Source organism: Calonectris borealis, chromosome 2 (genome assembly GCF_964195595.1).
Source record: "Calonectris borealis chromosome 2, bCalBor7.hap1.2, whole genome shotgun sequence".
In the NCBI taxonomy this organism is placed as follows: domain Eukaryota; kingdom Metazoa; phylum Chordata; class Aves; order Procellariiformes; family Procellariidae; genus Calonectris; species Calonectris borealis.
Window position 1 is genome coordinate 84,456,845 of NC_134313.1, and position 23,528 is coordinate 84,480,372.

General features: G+C 43.7%; 1 protein-coding gene across 5 annotated transcripts in view; it reads left to right on the forward strand.

Annotated features, from left to right (window-relative positions):
* The first annotated feature begins 363 nt into the window (after positions 1-363).
* The window catches only part of BASP1 (brain abundant membrane attached signal protein 1), a 52,187-nt gene continuing 29,022 nt past the window's right edge, over positions 364-23,528 (forward strand). Inside the window, exons 1-2 of one of the 5 annotated variants that reach the window (XM_075142492.1) lie at positions 364-559; positions 7,495-7,583. The gene's annotated coding sequence lies outside the window, so the exon portion shown is untranslated. Of the gene's footprint in view, positions 560-6,612; positions 6,659-7,494; positions 7,584-13,136; positions 13,204-16,925; positions 17,021-23,528 lie in introns of those variants that run through there. The other 4 variants (XM_075142491.1, XM_075142496.1, XM_075142493.1 and 1 more) reach the window with 4 other exon arrangements.

Sequence of the window (23,528 nt, forward strand, 5' to 3'; positions counted from 1 at the left end):
CTCGGCGTGCGGCCCCGCGCCGCGCCCCGCCCGCTCTCCTTGGGGCAGGAAGGCTGGCTTCTCCCTTCCCACTCCCCATCCCCTCCTCGCCGGGATCCTTCCTGCGATTTTTTTTTTTTTTTTTGGGGTGGGGGTTAAGGTTGCGAGGTGCGTTTGCGGACCTCCGAGCCAGTCCTCCCGCGGCGTGCAAGGCTAATATTTAAAACACTGGGTCCGCGCGCCCCCTAAGCGTGAACGTCGCGCAGCGCATCCCCCGCCCGCCAGCCGGAGAAATAAATAAATAAGTGCGTGTGGCTTTTGAACTGCCCACAGACTGTCACAGAGAAGGGGGGAGGGAGGGAAAGAGGGAGGGGGAGAGAGTGAGAAATGCAGAGGCAGCAGCCGCGGTAGCGGCGGCATTGCTCCAGCAGGCACTAGTCACTCCGGTCCCGGCGAGCGAGCAGGGGAGAGCCATAGCACAGCCAGACCAAGCCGAGCGGGCTCTGGGCTACCTGGGACTCTCTTTGTGACACCCCAGCACACAAATACACAGAGAGGGAGAGAAGAAAAACATACAAAGGTAAGAAGCGGTATATCTCGCTTATGCCATTTACATAGCAGACCCCGAAAGCTTTGCGTTTTTTAATCATTTTTCCCCCCCTTGGTGTCTCGAATGTGGGGAAAGGAGATGTACGTTTAAATCGGAAAGAGCGGGGAGAGAGGAGCAGACTGGGAGCCGCCTCCGCGGGCACATTTTAGAGGAGTAGCGCTGCGAGGAGCTTGATTCCTCGAGAGGGAGACCGCCCGGGAGCGGGTTCGAGGCACAAGGCGGACCGACGGCTGTTCCGTGAAATTTAAATGCCCGATAACGCTTTCTTGGGGGGGATGGGGGGGGGGGGGGTAGCGATGGGTGTGGTGGGAAAAATAGTGGTTTATGCCCAATTTCTTTTCGGTGCCTTGAGTCTGTTTCCAAAGGGAGGCTGCTTAGAAAAAATTAATAGCAATTAAAAAAAAAACGATTCCCGAACCTCTCCACGAAATGAATCGCTGGGAGAAGAAAACGCACCGCGCTGGGAAGATGGCAGGGCGGCTGGGCGGGGGGCGGTGGTGGTGCGGGGAGGTGCCGGGGGGCCGAGCGGCTTGCGCGGGGGCTCGGCGGGGCCGGTGCCGGGGGCGCCGTGCCGCGCTGCGGGGGGCGGCGGGCGGGGCCGGGCGCGCGGAGGGGCGCAGCCCGCGGTGGCGGCGAAGGCGCGGGGCGGCGCGTGCCCATTGTGGCGGGCAACAATGCGATTGTTCTCGGTGAGGCAGTGAAGGAGCGGCGCTGCCTTCGCGGTCACGCGTGCGCGTGGACGCGACGGCGATTTTAATCCCTGCTCTTGGCGGGGCATGATGCCGAGGTTTCGGGGGCTCAGCTGCCCCAGTCCTGCCTGGGCAGGGGCTGAGGACCGGCCGTCAGAACAGGCGGGGACCGGCGCCGCTCCCCCGGTGCCGCTGGGCTCACAGCGCCCGGCGCCCCGAGACGCTTCCGTCATGAATATTCATCGAATGCCGCCCCCCTCTTCCCGCAGATCCCCCCCTTTTTCTCCCCCCTTTTCTGTTTTTTCCTCACCAAAGCGAGCTACACCTCCCCACAACCTTTTTTCTTTCTCCTCCCGACCCGTCTCGCTGTGTCGTCTCTCCCCACGCACACGCGTGTCTTTCCAACGCGGTTCCCGCAAGGGACTTTCCCCCTCCCTCAGCTGGGCGTGGCGGCTCACGCGCGGGAAGGGGGACACACACACACACGCACATGGGACCCTCCCGCCCGCCACGCCGCGTGGGCGCCCCGCGGGGGCCGCTGGCCGGCGCTGGGGGCGCGGCGCCGCGGGGGGATGGCTGCCGCCCCCCCGCCCCTGCCCGCGCCTTTGTCTCTGCCCGGCGCATGCGCGGAGGCGGGGGCGGGGATGGGGCCGGCGGCGGAACAAAGGCGCCGCGCTGCGACCCCCGGGCCGCCCCCCCCCACGCCCCCTCCCCTCCGCCCCCGGTCTTGCCGCGGCTTCACCGGCCCCGGGGGGGTAAATCGGGGCGTCCCAGCCGCACGCCCACTCCCGTGACCCCCGCACTGCGCCCGCCGTAGCTTCGGCGTCTGGTACCGTGAGCTGAGCCGCCCCCCGCACTCCCCAACCCCGCGCACCCTCTCGCCTCGCCGAGACAAAATCTGGCATTTTTGAAAGCGAAGAGGAAGGCGGTGCTGCCCCCAACCCCCGCCCGCAGCAGATTTCGGTACCCGCAGGGCTCCCCCGCCCCGGGCTCCAACCCCCCACCCCAAAACGTCCTGCGGGGGGGCGGCGCAGAAGAGGGGGCGCAGGGGGGGGGTCCCCTGCGGCAGCGCGGGTACGGCAGGTCTGCTTGTGGGTCCTTTCGGTCAAAGAGGGCGAAGTGGGTGCGATGTACGTGCCGCGGTGGGATGCCCTGTGAAGCAGCCGCGCCGCGGGGACGTGCTTGCTGCCGGGCTCCGTCTAGGGGTAGACACTCGTGTTCTGCGTGTCCGGGCGGTCTGCTGAAGCATCTCCCGCTGCCGAGGGGAAGCAATCTTTCTAGAGGAAGATTTTTTTTTGTGTGTGTGTGTGTGTTAGTGCGACATCTTGAAATCTCTTTTGTTCGAATTGTTGCATCTCGATGCTGGCATCGGTGCGCGTTCCTCCTCCGCCCCTTTTCCTTCCCAGCAGATGCTCTTGTCCAAAATTAGGGGATATGTTTCTCTTTAGGGTGAGCATGCTGAAGCCTGTTGGAAATGGGTAATTTTGTAAGCTAATGACTGTTAGTTTCTGACCATAGAGAACTGGTGTATTTGTCAAGTAGAAGTTAAAGATGACAAAAGAGTATTGCAAGTGGGCTCCTAAACAGAGGGTGGCAGTGGGTTTTATTGCTTCCCCTCTAGGGTGATGAACATACACCCCAAGGCCTCTCACAGGGTGATTACTTGGTATTTCCCATGTTTTCAGTTAAGGTCTTTTCTGAAGAAGCACTGCCATCAGAGCCCTAAAATCTGTCTTACTGTCCCCTCTCTGCTTGCCAGATGCTTGCCAGGCACCACCTAGACCAGTGGCCAGGCTTCAAACACCGAGGGTTTTTTCCCCAGCGCAGCTGTTCCCCATTAAGCCCTGGAGCAGTGAGAGCACGGGGTGGGAGTGCCATACCAGGGGAAGATGCGGCATCCACTGCTACTGCTGTCTCCAGTGGAGATACCTTGACCCGCACAATCCTTTTGTATTCAGGGTGTTTCTGAGAATTTTGGGCAGACCCTCCAAGCTTTAGGGGCGTGGGAAAAGGAAGTAGCAAGGACATTACCAAAGGTTTTTGCACTTGCTGTCTCTACTGGTTGTCTCACAGAACTTCATATGAGGGAGAACCTTTGCTTTGTGGTCTTCCTACCTATGGGATTGTATGCAGTGAATGTTTTCTTTTTGTCTGGTTGTTTTAGTTTCACTGGAGAGCACCAACTCTGGTCTGCAGACAGAATAAACCCAAAGCGTTGGGAAATTCATGGTGGCTCTGTCTGTTCTTGTATGCTTCATGTGTGAAATAGCTGATTGTGTAATTCAGGGAAATTGTACGTAGCTGCCAAAAAGCAATCATGCAGCAGTTTTTTCTGTTGATATGAACCTCTGAGCGTATCATATCCAGTTAAAATAAAATCAACATTAAAAGGTAAAACTGGTAAAATTACTGTTCCAGTTATTGCATGAAGCAATGATCAGGTGCTTTTTTTTTCTTTTCTTTTTTTTTTCTCCTCTCTTTCCATGCTCCTTTGCGTTTGAAATGCAACACCCACTGAAGCAACCTGGTGACAAAAGATTGATTTATTTCAGAAAGTGGCATACCTTTGGAGCATATCCTTTCCCTGAGATTATAGTGTGTGCACACGCCATAATTTCAGAACCATCTCTAGAGCTATCTCTAGTCCTTAAGTATTTGTGTGTTTTTATCTTTCAACATTAAGTCTCGGGAATAAATTGTATTTTCCAAATGAAGCTCCTTGTGTTTGTGCTGCGTTCCACCGGTAGCTTTGCCCCATGCAGTGAACCATGAAGTCCTTCAGCAGAGCCTCCTGTGTACAGGACAGCTTCCGTCTGAACAATGCTAAATTATTCCCTTGTGCAGGCATCCATCCATGCCCCGTTGGGATACACGGAGGGACAGAAGCTGAGGGCAGAAACAGGCCTTCCCATGAAATCTTGGGAGAGTTCTGTGCAGCTACATTTTCAGGCATTCAGCTACCATTGAGCTACTAATTATTTGGAAACTTGCCATTGAAAGCTGATTTTGCACTAATTTTGAAAATAAGAATTTCAGAATATTTCTTTTTTTTTCCTCCCATGTGCAAGAAGAGGATGTTACATTTGTATGGACACATTCGTGTGCAAATCCCAGGTCTTGATTTAGGTCTGTGGGTGTAAATGTAGTATCCTTGGGTGCACTGTAAATTTAATGGTTAAAATCTGAGTTCTTCAAGTAAGAAAACTGGATGCTATTCAAATATAATAAAAATTATCAACAAATATTCAAGGCCCTACCTTCATTCCTACAAGGGTAGTAAAGGCAGGCCATTTTGAAGTACTGTACAGATTCATTGAGACAGCTTCATAACTAAAGAAAGAAAACTTTGGAGGGGCTTGGGTTGCTGCTTCTGTGTCAATCAGGAATGACAAGAATGAGGTAACAACTAGAAAAATCAAAGAAATTCCTGAAAGCATTAGCGACTTGAAAATAGAAACCATATGCAGCATAACAGAGGTTTCATGCATTAGTAGGAAACGCTTTCAAGATTAAAAAAAATACAGGGGGGAAGAAGGGGGAAACACCTCGTGCAGAATGGAAAGGACTTTAAAGTCTTCTCTACAGCATCTAGTATCTCACAGCTGTCTGTCTTAAAAGCGTGATGCCAGCTAAGCTTCTTACTTCAAGATGGAGAAACGCGGTTAGTATAAAAATGTAGCTGTTGGTTATTTGATATGAAAATTCTTAAGTTTAAAATAGAAACTGATTGATAACAACATGATTCCTCAAACATGAAAGATTCCTGACTTGCCAGAATCTGAAAATAAAATCCTTTGACTTTCTTCAGCACACCAATAAATGTAAAGAGATACTGATTTGTAACACATGTGGAATGGTCAGGTTCTGCCTGGGAGCAAGATGTGTAGTAATTCCCTCTTAAGTATGGTTAATGGAATTTAACTCTGAGGAAACAGTTTTATTAATAAAAACCTTCTGTCTTAGGTTATAAATCAGAGGCTGATCTCTTTTGATGTGTTTGGTATTGTGTTCTGAGAATAGAAATTAAGTGGGCTCTATAGTTGATCTGACTTGTTGGATATAGGCTGCCAAGTACCTCACCAGTGCTGTAGTGTTGGGAAAGCCACATGCTTTTTAGTCACATGTTTCATAGTTTAGATTTTAGTCTGGTAAGTAGTGCCACGTATGATTATGATCTGCTGATCCAGGGATTTTTTTTTTTTCACCCTGTAGGAATTTGAATGTCTTCTCAAAAGATTTAATTTTATGTACACTGTCCTAGCAGTTCTTCACAGCAGCATGCGCTTGGTGCTTAATGTAAACCGTAGGACTGATGCTAGGAGCTTCATTTTGATTAGAGACTTGCTGTCCTTACAAAGGATACAACACTGAATGTGTAATAAGATTGGGCCTTAACCGCCTATCTTTTGCTACTTATAAAAGTATGCTGATGGATGCTTGCTAATGATGTCATGATGGTGGTTGTAGTACCTCTTCATGCACTGGCATGAAGAGGATGTGAACGCAATGTTGAAGCATAACCTTTTACTCCAGGCAAAAGCCTAGTAACTATAATGGCAAAGCTTCCCATAGGATTAATTTTAATGACAGAAGTCTATGCCATTGTGACTTTACATGACAAATGGAAGCCACATCTGTACAAGTAGTAAAATCGGGGCTGCTGGCCTTCTCCTGTTTCAATAGTCCTTAAATGCTCGATGGGATGTAGAGCATAACCCCTGCAAAAGGATAGAGCCTGGCTTTAGTTTGTGAATTTATTTTCTGCTATTACTGTTTTACTTATGTGATTGGTTGGCAAAGGAGGGGCTCATATTCAAAATTACAGCTTGACGTTATTAACTGTTTTAGGTTGAAGTAGAAGATGGTCACATAGGAGGATGCTCTACATATGCATCTGCTAGACAAATTTAAGATGATTGCTGAACTATGGAGAAGAAATGAAGCAAACTTAGACAAAACAAAGAATGGATCAACAATAATAGAACTGATACGTCTCTCTCATCTAACTACCTTAGAAAAGCACACAAAAAACAAGCGCTAATCAGGATGTAGAAAACAGTGAAAACCCAGTTGCAAACACGTAATCAACATGGGAGAGTAAAACCATGAGAAACCCTTTGGTACATCTGTTTGTCCAAGATAGACTGGAGCCTTAGAATTGCTACATCAGCTTCCTGTAATTATCCTTCCTCAAAGCAGTGAAGCGTGTCATTCGAGGAGAAAGAAAACAAAAACACAAACAGGCTAGAGGTGGTATAAAACTAGGAGTCTGGAAAAGGATAGGGTGAAATCTGTCACCACTAGATGCGGTGCTCAGATGATTTCAGCATTCCTCATTCATACGCAAAGTTTCCTGTTGCTTGTATTTTGGCCAGCACTCGTAAGTGCATGATTGACTTCTGCTACTAATTGTGCTAAGCTGGTGGGAGGAAGCAAATTCAGTGAGCTCTGAGGTGGTGAAAACAGCTCTTCTGGGTGTCTTGCCCTCACCACAAAAGCTGAGGCAAATGGGGAAGATGTGCTAGCTGCTCTAACCAACAGGCTTCCCAACCAGATGGGCTGAGAGAGTGGGGCTCGTTCTCCTCCAGCAGCATCGCTCAGCCCTGTGTGCGAACTCTGCACCCGTGAATGCACAGCCCGCGCCGGGAATAGCTGGTCTCATGAAGAGCGGGTGAAAGCTGCCTGTTGACCATTACTTTCCTTTTCAGATCTACAAGCCCTGTGAAGCGAGGGAGACGACAGCTCCCCAGAGTGTAAAAATGAAAATCTGGCCAGATTTTCAAGGTTCTTCCATTCCATACTTCGCTTGAGATGGAGGAGAGTGTAGTGTTGGTTTGTAACTTCGTTTCACTGGGAGCTTTCACTAGGAGGATGTGAGGCCTCTGTAGTGTACTTGAGTGCTCAGGATGGCCCCTGAGCCTGTAATTCAAATGCCTAAATTAGCGGACTAAAGCAAATGTGGAAATGTGGAAACTCTTTCCTTGTTTGCAGTCCATATGTGCTCTGCATAACTCCAGCATTCATAGCTCAGAGCATCCTAATGCCTCTAGAAAGCTGCATATAGGATGTGAGAGTTCAACGAGAGTGACAAGTTGTCCATACAGACAATTTTTTCTGACGGATCTAGTATCATTTGCAGGGAAGGATTTTGGTAAGAAGGATTTATCCATTCTCTGTTCCTGTACGCTGTTCTCTTTTCTCATTTCCTACCCTCAGGGATCTCCACTTTGAAGAAAACCATCCTACAGTGCAGAGGTATCAGCAGAACCCTTTTAAGCCACTTGTGGCCATCTGACGTTCCACCCGTATTGTACATTTTAATGATTTCCTCAGTGCTAGCTTCCCTAGGTGATATTTAGAGGAACATTCAGCTTTCTGCATAGTGGCCCATGCTTTACATCCAGTTGCCTTGAACTGCTGACATTGCCTTAATGAATAACACTTTTAGAACCAAGCTAAGTAAGAGCTGCCATGTGCGCTGAAATATGATAGCTGACCCGAGTGTACTCTTTTCCCGTGCATGTAACATTGAGTAAAAGCTTCAACAGAGCCCAAGAAAACTAATATTACAGTATTTTTTTATAAGCACTAGAATAATTATTAGGTCACTGAAAGTTCAGCTGTCATCCTCTTCTGTGGATAAGTCAGTGACTGACAGATTCATGAACAAATTATTGGTGGTTGATGGCAAGAGAAATGTGGCACTCCTCATGGTGCCTCATTCCTGACCGAACAATATACTGTATTGACAATCCACTGCGGCACAATGTCTTGAAAGTGGCCTTCGGTGCTGAGGTAGCTTCTGTTACCAAGGGCTCAAACTACACTGCAAATCACCTACAGGTGTTTTTGTAAACATCTCTTGAAACAACACCGTCACCAAGGTGTTAGGGAGAATAGCAAACATACCAGTCAACAAACGACAAATACAATGGATCCCCCTTGCTTGAAGCAGGATAAATATTGTGTCTTTAAATACTTGCAGTCTCTGTTCTAACTGGGAGTTGATATATGGAGGATGGTGTCGAGGGAAACGAACTGGCTTTGCATGCTCTCCCGCAGCCATTGCCCCTGTGAGGCAAGAGACTGAACACCCGAGTGCCGTCTAAAACCCAGAGGTGATAGGGAGCGAAGGAAGTTCTGCACTGACAGATTTGTGGTTCAGAAAAAAAGTCTGTCCAGGAGTTGGCTGTGAAACAATGACAGTAAATTTACAGTCTGAGAACAGAAATGTTTATCTCAGCAGCTTTTATTTCCTTTCTACTTAAAAATCGAAGTTCTTTGGCTTATTTTCCCATGGTTAAAGAAGCCATTCAATATGCTACTTGATAGAAACTTTGTATTCTAACGTGTTGGGATATACCGTATTATCTCTGTGCATATTTGTAAATGTGTCACAGTAAAAAAAGTTTCGGTGTCTTCAAGCTAGTACTTACTCATTTTTCAGCTAGCTTTGGCTCTGTATCCTGCCTTGCCATGTTCTTGTAGATCATTTATCTGTATTTCAATTAAATTATCACAGTGGTTATGTTGCCATTTCCCTTGGTTATTCTTTCTAGAAGTCCATATTTTCAGCTGTGAACTAACTCAGCCTATTTCAGAGAACACCTTGTTAATCACACAGTAACGTGCAATATGTGCGTCAGCAGATAGGTAGAACACAGTAAGATTTATGTCATAAGCTTAAGTGTGTGCTGTCATTCCTGTGTAATAAACGGAGATATGAGAACAGCACCACTTATTGCAAAACTTTAATTCTAAACTCTAAAACTAATGCTACTAGATCCCAACTGTTTGTGTGGATATGGCTCCCAAATCTAGATGTTCACCAGACTGAGATCATATCAACATGAGAACTTGATCTTAAACAAAGTTTTATGCAAATCCTGTAACAATATGGAAATCTTGGAACTCTGCCAGCCAAAAGCATTCAACACTTTTAACTTTTTATCACTTGAAGAAATATTAATGTGATTTCTCCTTCTGCTGACTGAAAGGTAATAGTATTTTTTCCTTTTTACATATTGTTTTAGTTTTAAGCAAAACTGGCTCTTGACTAAATGAAAAAAAAAACCCCAAACAACCAACCCTGTATGTGATAGCTTGCATTGTCAGTCTTATTTTCAAGAAGAACTAGATTTGTTTGATTCCTGTAGGACATTAAACAAATTGCTGCAAGATCATAATTAAACTACATTAGTGAGTTGCAAAACCTTCCAAAACACACTTTTAGGGGAAACATTTGCTATTATAATAGACAAAGCTTGTTTGTCAAGCTGTGGCTTTGCTGGTCTGCATATTGCATAAAGGCCAGTAGCTGTCACAGTCATACTGGCCTGAGTTTCTTTCATAGAGAAACCCTTCTTTGGATCCACTTTTAATTGCTTGAAATTTTCATTGTGTCCAAATAAAGCATAACATCTATAAATGATGGAGACAACAACATGATTGCTGTGCAAATTCATTATGAATGCCATCAAGATGAGGGCCATGTTCAGGCCAAATGAGTTCATGATGGCAAATATATATGCCTTTTTTCTGAAGTACAAGTTTGTAGCTACAGAGTGAAGACACAAAATAGCCTTTGGTCGCTGTGGAGGGTCCCCAGGTAGGGGGCCGGAGAACTGAAGTGGATTGATTTAAGTCATCTCCTGTACATTGAGCTCCTAAAGAAGACCAAAAAGCTCAAAGGACGTTATTTTCATTAGAATTACAACTAGTCATCTCAGTTAATTAACTTCTTTAATAGAGAAAACTTACAGTGATGAGAGAACAAAATAGTAGATAAAAGGTTTATTCACAGCCTGATCTCTGCCCATGAGCCCTTGCAAGTTTCAAATGCTAACGTTGGTTTCAAGTACTCAGTGGTTTTCTGCATTGGCGCAAATTTCCACAGTCCTCCCTGGTCCTGAACTTCCTTCCCGACACCTTTGGGGTCTGACTGTGGGTCTGCTACATGCCCCTCACAGCATTTTCACAGTTTTGTTCCTGAGCTGCAGGTTCCTGGCTTGAATCTCTTGCCTGTCTCACCCTGCCGTCTCTGGAAACCTTCTCTCCTCTGAGCAGCCTCAGGGACTCCTCCAGGAAAGGAGCTCCTCTGGCTGCTCGGTCTTCTTAAAACAAACAAATAAAATGAGACTGGTCATGGGAGCCTTCTGTGCTGTCTTGCAAACACAGTGGCTTTGGTGGGACTGCATCCACGGGGCATACATGGTCTGAAGTGCCAGTCATCGGCTGCTGCACTGACGATGTTTGTTGACTCCCTGCACTGGAAAGGAGACCAAATAGCTAACTTAATTATTACAAATGCCCTGTTTTATCTTAATTAATCTAGCCATATGGTTCTGGTTCCCTGATCTAATTAGCTAGGGAGATAGTTAAATATAACTTCACATATCTAGGCCCATCTAGCTATTTGTGGTTAAATCTGCTCGCGGTTCCTAAGAGACTATATTTCAAAGTTATGGAGTCACTCCATATGAATACCTCTCAGCTGCCCTTCATCTGAAATAAAAAATACAGAGAGTTGATCTTAATTAACATGGTGGAGTTTTTTTTTATGTTAGCAATACACCTCATAATTTACAATCATGTTAAAGCCTTTCATGGAAACAAGGAGGCATCTTTCTCTGTTCTGCCACCAAGGATTAGCACCTAACTGTGTTGTACACAAGAAATGGGATTTCCACTGTTTGAGGAGGTAAACGTAACTTTAGACCGTACGTGGAAAATATTTGCCATTTGCTCTGTAACAGATGGAAGATGGTCAGTAACCTGAGTTAAAATAATTTGAATAATTTGAAATGAATAAATCATAGTAAAAATTCCTTGTCCGTGGAATCATTTCTAATAAGGATGGTACATGGTAACCATAAAGAATATGTGACCAGAATTACCATAAAGAAGATTTTGTTGACCAGAAAGGGACAACAAGAATAACAAAGGTCCACTCCCTAGTTGTGCTAAGCGTTTGCAACCAAACTAGAATAAATTGCCTTTTAACTGTCCTAAAATGGACATCTAAGAATTTCCTTTCATATACTATGCATTGAACATTTAAAGATATTACTTGCACGGGTCATATGCCACATAAAAGAGAGATACCATTCAAGTGGATGCTCATGTAAACAATTAGAGTGATCAAAGAGGACCTATGAAAGGGAAAAATGAACACATTGGTTTTGTGCAGTGTAAAGAAGAGAATGATGATTTTAAGAAGAGGTAAGAAAATAACCAGCGAGAGATGAATTAAATGTAACTCATTCTGCCTTGGGGCAAGCAGAGGGACTATTTAGACTTCTCTTGAGGTCCCTTGCAGCCCGATGATTTGTGGGATCAGGCACATGGGGAACCTTTGGAGCGAGCTTGTTCTTGAGTGCAGAGAAATTAATTCAGCTGAAACAAAATCGTTCCCAAGTGTACTAATCTATTGGCAGTATGTCCGAGCTCTGTTAAAATAGAGATCAAAAGATAACCCCTCTGCTAAGATGCTTTATGGACATGGTATATGCTAGAAAGAAATATACAAATAAGGCTTTTCTAGAGCTGGCAAGAGGAGATTTAATTTATTGATGCTGAACAGCATAGGTTGTTAAACAGATTTCTCATAGCACTTTTCACAGAATTCCTGAAATGTGCTGTAAGATTGAGGCTATTCTTCTAATTGGGGCTGATGTGCAAGAAGGGGAGTAAAGCTTACAAAAATGATTGAGGCTTTTCAGTTCCTAAATTTTATTTCAAGACAGTGATATGTAGTCATGTGGGTATGTTTGAAAATTTTGCTCTCTAAGCCCAGGATGAAATTTTGTGACTGCATCTGAGGACAGCTGTGTAATTCTGATTGATACGACACTAGGATGTCTTTTGTTACTTAATCTATAGGCTGCAGATTTTGTTACTTAATCTATAGGCCCAACGTCTGCTGCGTTGTTCCACAGATGAGTGGAGAATCTAACTGCGTAACAAAGGCTATACACGTTTTCAACACATGGTTGCTCAAACTTAATGGCATAATAATAATAGCTTTGAAGGGTAAGCCTGATATAAATTAGGCTCATTTCTAAAGAGATCCTTGGTGTGTATTCATAAATGGTTTTGAATAGACTTAATGTTTAGCTGAACAAATATCTTTGTGCAATGTATCTTTTGTGTGCAGGTGGGCAGCTGCCGCTGAAGTTCCTGGTTCAATACCAGGGGCTCTCCACGCTGCGGCTACTTTGGACTACATGTCTGAAATCAATCAATCAACCTTTTTCTACCTGAGGGCAACCTGAGGTTTATTTAGTTTCCATATGTTCTTACGGGAAATAGTGTTGTGCTCTTAAGAAGCACTTGCAGGGTTTGTACGTATGTTTCTGTTTAATGAATCAGATTCTTGGCTAGCTGCCCATACCTTGGTGCTGTTAGAGATGAGGAAATGCTCACCTTCATTTAGCTACTAATCGTTAGATTATTCAGCGATGTACGGATTTTGAGCCGCGCACAACAGTGTGTTGGCATTTTCTAAAGCCCCTTTCAATGAGGGAGGCATGTTTGGGAGCAGAACTAGAGCCGTGGGCTTGATTCCGGTTTTATTTATGTTGTTGATCAGTGAGTATTTGCTTTGAATATAATTGAGTTGTACTAATAAAGTCAGAGCTGTGAGCCGCTAGAATTCCACAGTCATTTGGATGGTTGGGTGGGCAGCACTGATTGGGTCTGATGCTCTTCTGTGATATAACAGTGCTTGTGTTTGCAATCGTAATACGTAAGCATTTACCAAAACATTAAATCCCCGTGTTCTGTCATCTGTTTGCTTTTCTTCCTGTCTTCCTCCTTGGTTCCTTTGAGAAACCAATGGTAGGTTGATTTGGATAGTATCGATGTTGAAGGCGACTTTCCTACTGCCTGAAGAGGACGAAGGATTATCCTTGTAATCTGTAGAAGGTAAGTGTGTGCAGCAGTGCAGTTTTCATGTTGAGTAGATAGGTCAGAAAAAAATACGCCTTAGGTTAGGATTATTTTGGTCAGAGACAAACTCCCTGGCATTAGGTCTTATTGATATTAATAAGCTCATATAAATTGGCACAAAGGGCTGCAGAATAATCTGTAGAGCAGAGAATTTTTTTTCCAGTACATGGGCCTGTACATGAGAAACAGCAGACCTAGTAATTACAGCAGTGAGGGAGGGGAGCGTGTCGCGGATACACGAGGCTATGCAAGCGCATACTACTATGCCGCAGTATATGCTAGGGTGGGCAGGGAGTGTATACTGGTGCACACGCAGGCAGCGCCCTCTTCTCTGCAGCAGATCTCTGTGTGGGAGCTATTGAATGAGGATGGTGGGTTAGGGTGGTCGTGGGGCTTTCACTGCTTGTCCTGGGTTTGAGTCAACATCCTGCACCAGAGCTGGCTTCAGCTGTGTTTTGGTGGGGAATCTGGTTTTGGTAAAAACTGTTCACAAGTGATCCAACCAAGCCTGTTTCACCAGCTGCCTTATGGAGCTCTGCAGTACAAGCAGATGTACGTCTGCTTGCAGGTAAGCAAGATGGAGTGCTAAAAATGACCATGCTGGAGCTTCATTCAAGGGTTGACATGGCCTAGACAATAGTTTTTATCTTCAAGTATTATGTGCATGCTGATGTTTAAATTCCAGAGCTGGGCTGATTTGTCATAGAGAAATATCTGACATGTATAAACCAGATATGGCTGGCATAATTAGCCTGCTTCTACAAAAACCTTTTCTACTTAAGAGACAGGCCGATGAAAATAAACATGAACTTTAAAATCAACACTCAGGTTTGTATTTCAGGATTAGAGTATGCTTTTGAGACTACTATCTGCAACAGTAGGATAGTAAAAACATTTCCATTTTCTTCCATAAAGTAACTAGCCACTTAATAAAGAGTACAGTTCATAGAGTTTTGAGGTTTAAGACCTAAAGCATGCAATAGCATACAAAGCCTATGGACTAATGAGCGTTAATTAAAGACAGACATATATCACGTGCCTATTGGTAAAGCACCCTGAAGATGTGCAGCAATAAGAAAACTTGTTGCAAAAACTATAATGTGAATTATTTGAAATTTGAATATATTTTAATAGATTTTGTAGCTTCCTGTGTAGTACCACATCCTTTGCATTTTTTTTTCACCAAATGGGAAGTGTAATACTGATAGGAGGAAAGTTTAAATAAAATCCTATCAGCAGTTTCTAGTCAAGTAAAGAGTACTTTTGACTTTATAATTTTTATTTTCTTTTACTTTTTTTAAAAGATTGTCATAAAAAGGTTTGAGATTTGGCCGTGACAATGGAGCTGGCTGGGAATCTTTCAATTGAATGTTTTCTACTGGAAAACATTTGAGTTCTTGCAGCTCAAATTCTGTAGGAATAACTATACAGGTTTTTATTTCTAGCTGAGAAAAAGGACAGACTTATCCACTTTGAGCTAGCTAATCATCTAATGCATAAGAAACCCATGTGGACAGTCAAGATTCAAATTTTCGCTCTTGCTGATTTCAGCTGGGGTATTAGACTGGTCTCCTATAAAACAAGTGAGTGGCATATGTAGAGACTATTGTCCAGTTTTGGTTGGGTCAGTCTCAGCCTCTACTGATGGAGCTGGCTACTCCACGCTACATAAAATAGCAGTTGGCAAGAGAACGTCTCTGATCAGAGCACTCACCAAGGTGTGGAAAGCTGATGTTCAGGTCTGTTCAACTGAGCAGAGAAGAGTTGAAACGTGCTCTTTTATACAGAAAGTGACTCTCGTTAAGCAAAGGGTTTAAACCTGTGCCTCATTTTTTGCCTGCCTGACTGCAAAAGCTCATATAAAAATGCCATAAGTACCAATCTTTTGGGAGACAGGACAGCTTTTTATCATGGAGCTGTAGTATAAAGCCAGTGTCTTTGTTTGGATTCAAAAATCAAAAATCTACCCTTTCTGCCGTTTTGCAGTATTTTATTTGTAGGAGTTTCCGGGAAGATGTTCAAGTCCCCAACTGCCAATTAAGTGCCTGGCATGAATCTTAACCACGGAGCTGGTCCCGCTATTTCATGTTAGAGGCAAATTACATAGCGTGAAAATTTTAAATTTGCGTTACAAAGTGTGGGGTTTCCTTATTTGAGAACTAACCCCATCTATGGTGTTAGATACTTCCACCTCAAGGGTGCAGGTAGGACAGCTGAACTGAATCAGCAGCTCCTTAGGGTGGGCTGGCTGCATGCTCTCCCGTTTCCTTTGTTTTTTCTGGCTGGGCTCCTTTTCTCCCAGCTCAGTGAGCTGAATCACCTCGCCCAGGGCTCAGCTAAGAGCCAGACCAGCTGCAAGGGGAGGGGAGCGGGCAGTGGGCCCATCCCACTTGAAACAGCAAGCTATTTAATTTGGCTTAGCTGTATATCAGCTAAATACACCTTCATTTCAAGATTTTAGTGATTTTTAATGTTGTTCCTCTAAGCACGTTTTTCATCTAAACCCACATTTTTGAGACTATCCATCTTAGAACTAGAACATGGAAACATCACATTATGGAATTTTAAAAAAATTGCACAAACTTTTGCAGATTAAAACCAATTGTGAAATCTTCCAATAAAATGCTTTTTGGTTTAAAATCTAGTAAGTGAATTACCTCGGTGCCAAAGGGCTACATCTGCCCAAAGATCACTGTACGTCTGAACTGGCGAGGGGGTTCCAGTATGGGAAATCAGAAGTGAGTTGACTCAGACTGTGACCTCTAATGACCATCTCTTACATCCATATCTATTTTGCGTAAATGAAGACTGACTCAAACCTTAAGCTTCCTTTTTTTTGTCTTTTTAAATTGTTTCGATTCCCGTAAAAGCAAGCAATAACCCTTATCGTTTATGATGCAATCCTTTTGTTCACATCTGAATGGAGATTGATGTGTAAAACTCAGGTGTGAGTGAAGTGGTAGGGCGAGTAGAGGGATGCCTCGGAGCATCCGACACTTCTGTGCCTTGGGCAGGAGCCAGACCTCTCAAGGGATATTGTGATCCTGGCACTGCAAGGCAGCTGCAGAAGGCTCACTAAATTCTTACTTTAATGTTGTCTTTTGATTCGAATATTAAAAATAGTGAGTAGGTTGTTATGATAAAACTGCTACATTGGACTGGAAACTTGGGTTCATACTTTCAAGTTTTTCTTAATGTTCGTTTAATGCTGACTGGGGGGAGTTGGGGGGATTTCCACCAGTTTTAATCAAGGGGACTACATTTTAATTCCTAATACATATTTATGATCTCTTCAAAGGAGTTCTTTTTCTTTTTTTTTTTTTTTACTATAAGAGTCACTCATAGTTTGCTTCAAAACGTAAAGGATATTTTAGCTCAACTGTTTCATCTGTAATTCCTGATTCCCACTACCAAACAGGTCGTTGAGACTACAGGTTGTGCTCCTTGATAGAATTAGATCAGTAAAGTAGCAATCAAAACGTGTTGCACATAACAAATTGCTACACTGGTGCTGGTTTAAGGAATCCTTTATAATGTAAACAGGAACTTAGCACTTTTTATGAAATATCTTATCCTGTAGATAGCTGCCGAGCATAATTTATGAATATGTGTAGTTTTCTCACTTAGTGTATTTATGAGATGGCTGTAAAACCGAGCTTCGTTTTGTACAGATTTTTCGTATTTATGTCTACTGTGTCAGCCATTTGGCTGCAGGAAAACGGTACTGCTTGCTCGTGGGAGGGGAAGCCAGGACTGGTTAGCCAAACATGAGACAGTTTGTCAGGACAGTGAGGTAAGTGCACTTGTGTAAAGCTGTATTTTGTGAGGTGAGCCCTGCTATCATATTATCTTTTCATACAGTAACTCATCGGGTACTTCCTGCCTACCGAAACTCCCTGAGAAGTGTTTTCTACCATGTCCTGAGGCAATGCAGTAAAAAGAAAGGACTATTGATGGGATTTTTGAGAAAGCAACTGCAAGTAAATTTCTTTTCTGATTTTATCTGGAAGTGGAGAATAGTTGGACCATTCCTAATCCACCAGATCTACAGCTATGGATCCACAATTTTCTGCTCGTTTATACAGCAGCCATAAAAGTGGGAATATGTCTGTAGTGCATTTGGTAGCTTCAGAAGTGCGGGAGTTAGCTCTGTTCCCAGCAGCACCGTAGCCACGTTCATGAGGAAGCTCTGCGGAAGCTAATTTTATCCGTCTGAGAATGTTTTGCTACCTCTTGTAGAATTTCACATGTATTTTACCCTACTGCTTATACAAATGTGGGCACCAGTATGTTACACTGCTCTGTGCCCCATAATTCTGCCTGCCAACTGAGTGTTGCAGTACTAGTTTCAGTGTTGCATTGCCTGGAGTAGTAAGAATCCTTGTTCCATTCTTTTCAATTGAATTAAATTGAATAAAAATAACATTTAAAACATCAGTGTTAAATATACCAGTTTTATCTTTCATTATAAAGCTTTTTTGTGCACATAGCTCTTCAGAAATGCTTGTAAAATATAACAGTCCCTCTTAACTTCAACCTTAAATAACTGAATAATTAGAAAATGGCAACAGGAGAGATGACAGTAACGATGGAGATTCCACTACCTTATATTTGACACTTCTACAAAAGAATGGCACTATAGAGACTGAATCCATCGTACAAATGTTAATGAGTCCAGTGTCATTCCTTCAGCACAGATAGTCAGCATAAATGCCGTTTATAGCAAACCAGTGTTCCCTCTGTTACAGGGAACAGGACACCGACCCCTGTTTTCTAGTGGTTTTGCTTCTGTAAAACAAACTCACATTGAAGGAAGGAATTTAAGCTTGTAAAAAATGTGATGTAACTTATACTCAGATAACAAGTATATGGCTAAGCATATCATCGCTGATATAAATGCTAAAAGCCATCAAGGAGAACCGGCTGAAAAAAGCACTTTATGATTCAGAGTGAAGTTGTGATCTCATGAAGCTTTCTGGCCCGACCACCCCTGGGCGATGCCACGTGCCTTCTTGGTGGGGAAGGTACCCAGTGTGGGGGGCATGAGGGGCTGTGCCTGAGGGCTTACCCGCTGTCCCTGCCAGGCAAGCTGCACAACTGCGCTGCTGGATCGAAAGCTGCTTCCTTCTCCTTCTACCTGTGAATTTTATGGCACGTCTACACTGCTGGTGCTGCTGTGATGGCCCCGTGGTGCACCACTAGTTTTGAGTTAGCTCAAGGCATGTGCTAGAGCTGCATGGTAGCATGGGGCTCAGCAATCTGCAGAAACCATGCAAGCAGCAGTGTGAATACACAAATAGTTAGCCTGCATGACGACCAGCACCCGGCGTAGCTGGTGTTAAAGCTAGGCTGCATGCATCTGCGCTGCAGATGGTCTTGTACGAACCCATGCCCGATGAGGTGTGGGAGCACTCCAGCTTCTCACCTAATGCAGGTCTGATTGAAAATCCGTTTGTTAAAAAGACTCTAGTGTCTATAAAGGCTGCTGCCTCTGAGAGGAAGAAAGGTGACTCCTTGAGAAGAACTTATTGAGAGAAGAAACTATATTCATTTTGAGCTGAAACTCAAGTGCTAATAATACCTAATCACCGCAGAAATCTATTCTGAATATTAACAGCCCCCTGTGCTCTTTTGCAAGGACAAACATTTCTTTCTAAATCTCAACAAAGCAAGCTTCTAATGTGGGTCAAATGGAAATTCTGTTTATTAAAAAGCTGCTAAAGACAACTAGATTTTTAATTTCAATGGAAGAGGCTTCTCTGTGACCCTTGAAGGCATGCCAGTGGACTCTTCCCGCACATGCCTCAGTAAACAACAAATGAATCACTGAGGTGCTCTAACAAGGACTGATGTGTCCACCCAATTAGAGGGATATAAAGAGAGCTCCCTTGAAATTCTGGGTTCATTTGGGTTGCTCTGCTATTTCCGCAATCTAGCACTGAAGCATTGCTTCAGGGGTATTGTTGGCCTCAACAACTGGCTTGTGTGTGTTGTCCTAGCTAACAAGTACAAATTTTGTACAAATATTTCTCCTGTGAAGTAGTCAAACAGTGAAATAAAAAACCCAACTCTGAATATCAAAGTCAAATCAGTCACTAGTGTCTGTTTAAGCTAAGAGCAAGATCTCCAAACTTAGCACTGCTACAAGCACGATTGATAAGACTCTTTAAACACCTGTTTTCAGGGGCTTAAACTTCTCAATTTTACATGGGTTTAATTTTCTCATGCCTAAAATATGTGCAGTTTTGGGAGGTGAGAAGGTGTAATATGCCTTGTACGGTATGATTAATGCAACTGGTCAGATGGAGCAATGCATGGAAAATTCATTAAGTATTTTGAGACTGTTTCCTCTTTCTCTTGGAACAATGTTTCTATTTTCCATTTTAACTATACATGTAACTTGCACTGCTTCAGCAAGAATTTCCTCACGTCATCTTAAAAGAAAATTAAAAATTAGAGCATTTTCTCACTATACAGAATATTTCTATTCCCAGACAAATAGTCCAATTGTTTGCACAGAACAACACATAGAGTAGCCAAAAGAGGGACATCATGCAGATCAACAATAAAGCAAAGATCAGAGTATGTTTTGTTTTTCAACCAGCTGCTGCCTCAACAATCGTGGAGCACTTCAAGACTTCAGAGGGTATCTTGCAGGTACTATTTAAGGATTCACTCTGACACAGTGTGGTGGCAATCTGAAATTCCCTGACCATGCTTCCAGGAAAACTGTATCATGTTATTATGTCTTAAGATAGTTAGATACTGGCACCTGAAATTTCATTTCCTAGACCACAAATGAAACCCCAACTTTTTTAGCAAATTGCCTAGGCCAAGCAATAAATCATTACAAAACCGCTGATTAAGATATTCAGAGGGTGCTTTAACTCTTCCCCTCTCGTTGCTTCTTTTTATCCCTTCAGAGTGACCTGGGTCTTAGTAGGGGATTGTAACTTGCTGTGGTTAGCAGCTGTTTGAATTCAACTACAATTATATGCCTGGGTTATGTGGTGTGCGGAAGCCTTACTTCATCGTGTACAACAAAGGGCTAGTAGTGCTCTGAAACACATCATTATTATGTAAAAGAAGATTTTGCTCTGTTCTGTAGGTTTTATAAAAATTGAAAACATTGTGTTGCAGTTCTCACCGAGTAGCTTAAGAAACAAACTTAAATGCCTAAATTAAAAGCCTTGAAATCTACCCTTGATGGAGAAAGCCAAGCTCCTCGGTGCTCCTAATTATCCACTGAAGGTAATTAGCTGACAGTACTTGGACATGGTTATCATACCTCAGATACGACAGAGATGAAAACAATCTGAGGATTTCTTTGAAGTAAGATGAGAAGTGTGAGTTAGAAACAGGTTCTGTAAGGTACTACTTTTCCTCTTTATATGGCCAGAACCCTAATATACCATGTCTTCAGTGAATCTGTGCATGATATTTCAAAAAGTTGTAGATAGAAGATTGATTTAAGCCAAGTTTACTGGAGCCAGTAACTTCAAACTCAGGTCTGTGCTGTCTTTTAAGCCAGGGAACCTTCCTAGCTTGTCTTTTGCCAATTTCTGGTTTTTCATACCCAACAAGACTTTCTTTTATTAATAGATTGGCTGTGTTGGGGATGATTTGATCTCTTATTTCCACTGTTTATGTAATCGAGTCACTAACCCACTGTGGAAATTCAATAGCAGGCAGCTGTGATACAGAGTGTATGTGCCTTATGTCACTGGCCTTCGTGTCCATAAACTTAAAAGCTGCTGCCTGGCCATGACTCTGCTTGCCAAATCTGCCTGTTTGCCAAGCCCTTGAGGACATAAAAGAATCGACGTGTTTTCTTAAAATTGAGGCTTTTTTTTGGTGAGGCTTTCCCATTAGCGTGGAAAAAAAAGAAAAAAAGCAGCACAGTAAAAACATTCTGGAATGACTTCAAAAAATATCCCACGACAGTAGGGAGTGAGACCTCTGTATTTAAAATAACCTTAATAGAGTTAAATACTAGAGTGAACGGAAAAACAGATGAACCCTGTGCTTGTATTTAATCCATTGCTGTCTGCCAATATGTTTTTTTTTTTTGCAGTGCTGGAGACTGTTTCACCTCTGCTCCTCTTGGGCAACTGCTTCGGGGCTGGGCCAATGTAATGGACAATTCTTCATTAGCTCAGATAATGGGAAAGGAAAAAACACAGATGAGGAAGGCTTGGTGGAGAGAAGTTTGATTGTACAAAACTCCTTGATTTTAAGTCCTGTTCAGTGCCAGACCTAATCTAGCTGCCTCCAAGCCCTCCTGAATCTTGACCCAACCTTTGCCAGCCCTTTGGGAGGCAGCATGCAGGCGCAGACACTTACTCTGGCTCGCTATGGAGATTGCAACAAAGACCAAAATCTATTTGTATGAATTAAGGATTGCCTTGCTGCTTTGAACAATCTCCTTCCCCTTTTATCTTCCTGCCCCCCAAACCCCAAACCAAAACGAGGTAGCAAAGATCGTTTCCAGCCCGGTGGGTCTCACTCCAGCACATAATCTTTTCCAGTCCCCAACAGGGCGATTTTCCCCTGTCTGGCACTTCTGTGTTCCTGCTCTGGGGACATTGCCCTTGCAGTTTGGCACGATTGTCCTATCCCTTATCACAGCAATGGCCTTTTTCAAAGATGTTGATTTAACGTGCAGAGCCCTCTCTAGTTAATTATTGGCACAGACATCTCTGCCATTAGGAATCCCTATTGTGCGGTTTCCTCATCCTTCTCCCAAATCCTTTGTGTCTTTGGATCTCCGGGTTTTTCTTGCAGTCCGTTCCCATCCCAGATCTACTTCTTGTGCTCCCACATGGTGCGAGGCAGTCCCAGACCCCCGCCTGACCATAGCCTCCCCTTCGCGCTCAGCTCTTCTCCTTCGTCCCCCCTCCCTGTGTTCCCCCCTGCCTGGGCGCAGCTTAGGTGAGAGCCTGCCTGGTGCTGCCAGGGCTCACGGGAAATATACTTCCAAAAGACACAGCAAAGCTTGCCAAAACCTTCCGCCGGGGCACAGGATAGTTTGTTCTGGCAGGCTATCTGCCCCACAGTCTGCCAGCTGGCAATGATTCTTTTGTGTACTTGTAGTATCTCCAAAGATACTTGTAGTATCTCCTTCCTTACTTTGGGTTTATTTTAAATTGCTCGCTCACATGGCCTAAATTTTATCACACCAGTTTTTCCTTTGAGGGCTATAGGAATGAATGGAGCCCAGTAGGCACGCACTAAGTGCCGTAACAAGTGCAGCATATCCTTGAGCAAGGAGCTCCTTTTGTTCATTGACCATTAGCCACTTCTTCAGTTGCACTGAGCTGAAATTCGCTCATGGGTTAAGAAATCCTCTGAGATAGTTCATCCCCCCCAGACAGCTGGATGTTTTGTAAATGAGTACCTCAAAGCAGAAGTCTCACTCTCTGGATTACCTCCTTTGCTGGAGAAAATAATTAATTTTAACTGGCAAACGCTTTCATTTAAATACTTAGAAAATTTCCTATGTGCATGGTATGTTGGAAGTAGTGAATAACTGAGGTATATAGAATGGAAAGAACTTACGTAACAGAGTTTCACAGGCCTGTGGGGAGACCTGAATTTGCTCAATCCTGCTCTGCTGCAGGAAGCTCTTAAGTTTTTACCTTGCAAATACAGATGAAAACATAGAAAGTGTATCAGACCGGTCATCTCTTGGCAGCTTCTAGATCTGTTACGAACTTTTCCCACTGTCATTTCTTAGGACATTTTTCACTCTTAAATGAACATTTTCAGCTATCACTTTTGCATCTTGCCTTTTGGGATACATTCTTAGGAATGAATGACTTCACCCATATCAGGCACTCCTAATTCTCTTCCTTCCCATTCCTGGATCACCTCACTGCTGCCACCGTCAATCTTGAGTAATAACGAGTTTTTCTGTAGTCACTTCAGACCACTCACTGTAAACAGCTTCTATTTGCATCCATTTGACTCTTTAAGGACTTTCTATTCTAATCTGTTGCTGCACACAAACGAACGAATAAAAAAAATGGAGCTGGCTGAATAAAATTCTTTTTCGTCATGATGGCATGGCTGATTCCTCCAAAATAATACTGATTAAGTATTGTCCACACCACTGTTGTACTTTTTTTATTTCATTTTTCTTTATTGAAGACACAATAAAGCTGAATCACTTAAAATTGCAAACTTCTTTTAAACTATGTCGCAGCTACTGAGATGAGTGTCTCTGGGGTGATCTTCCATGCTGCCTCTCCCATTTGCAGATTCCTTACCAGAATACCAGTTAAGACTAATTCTCTTGCTGA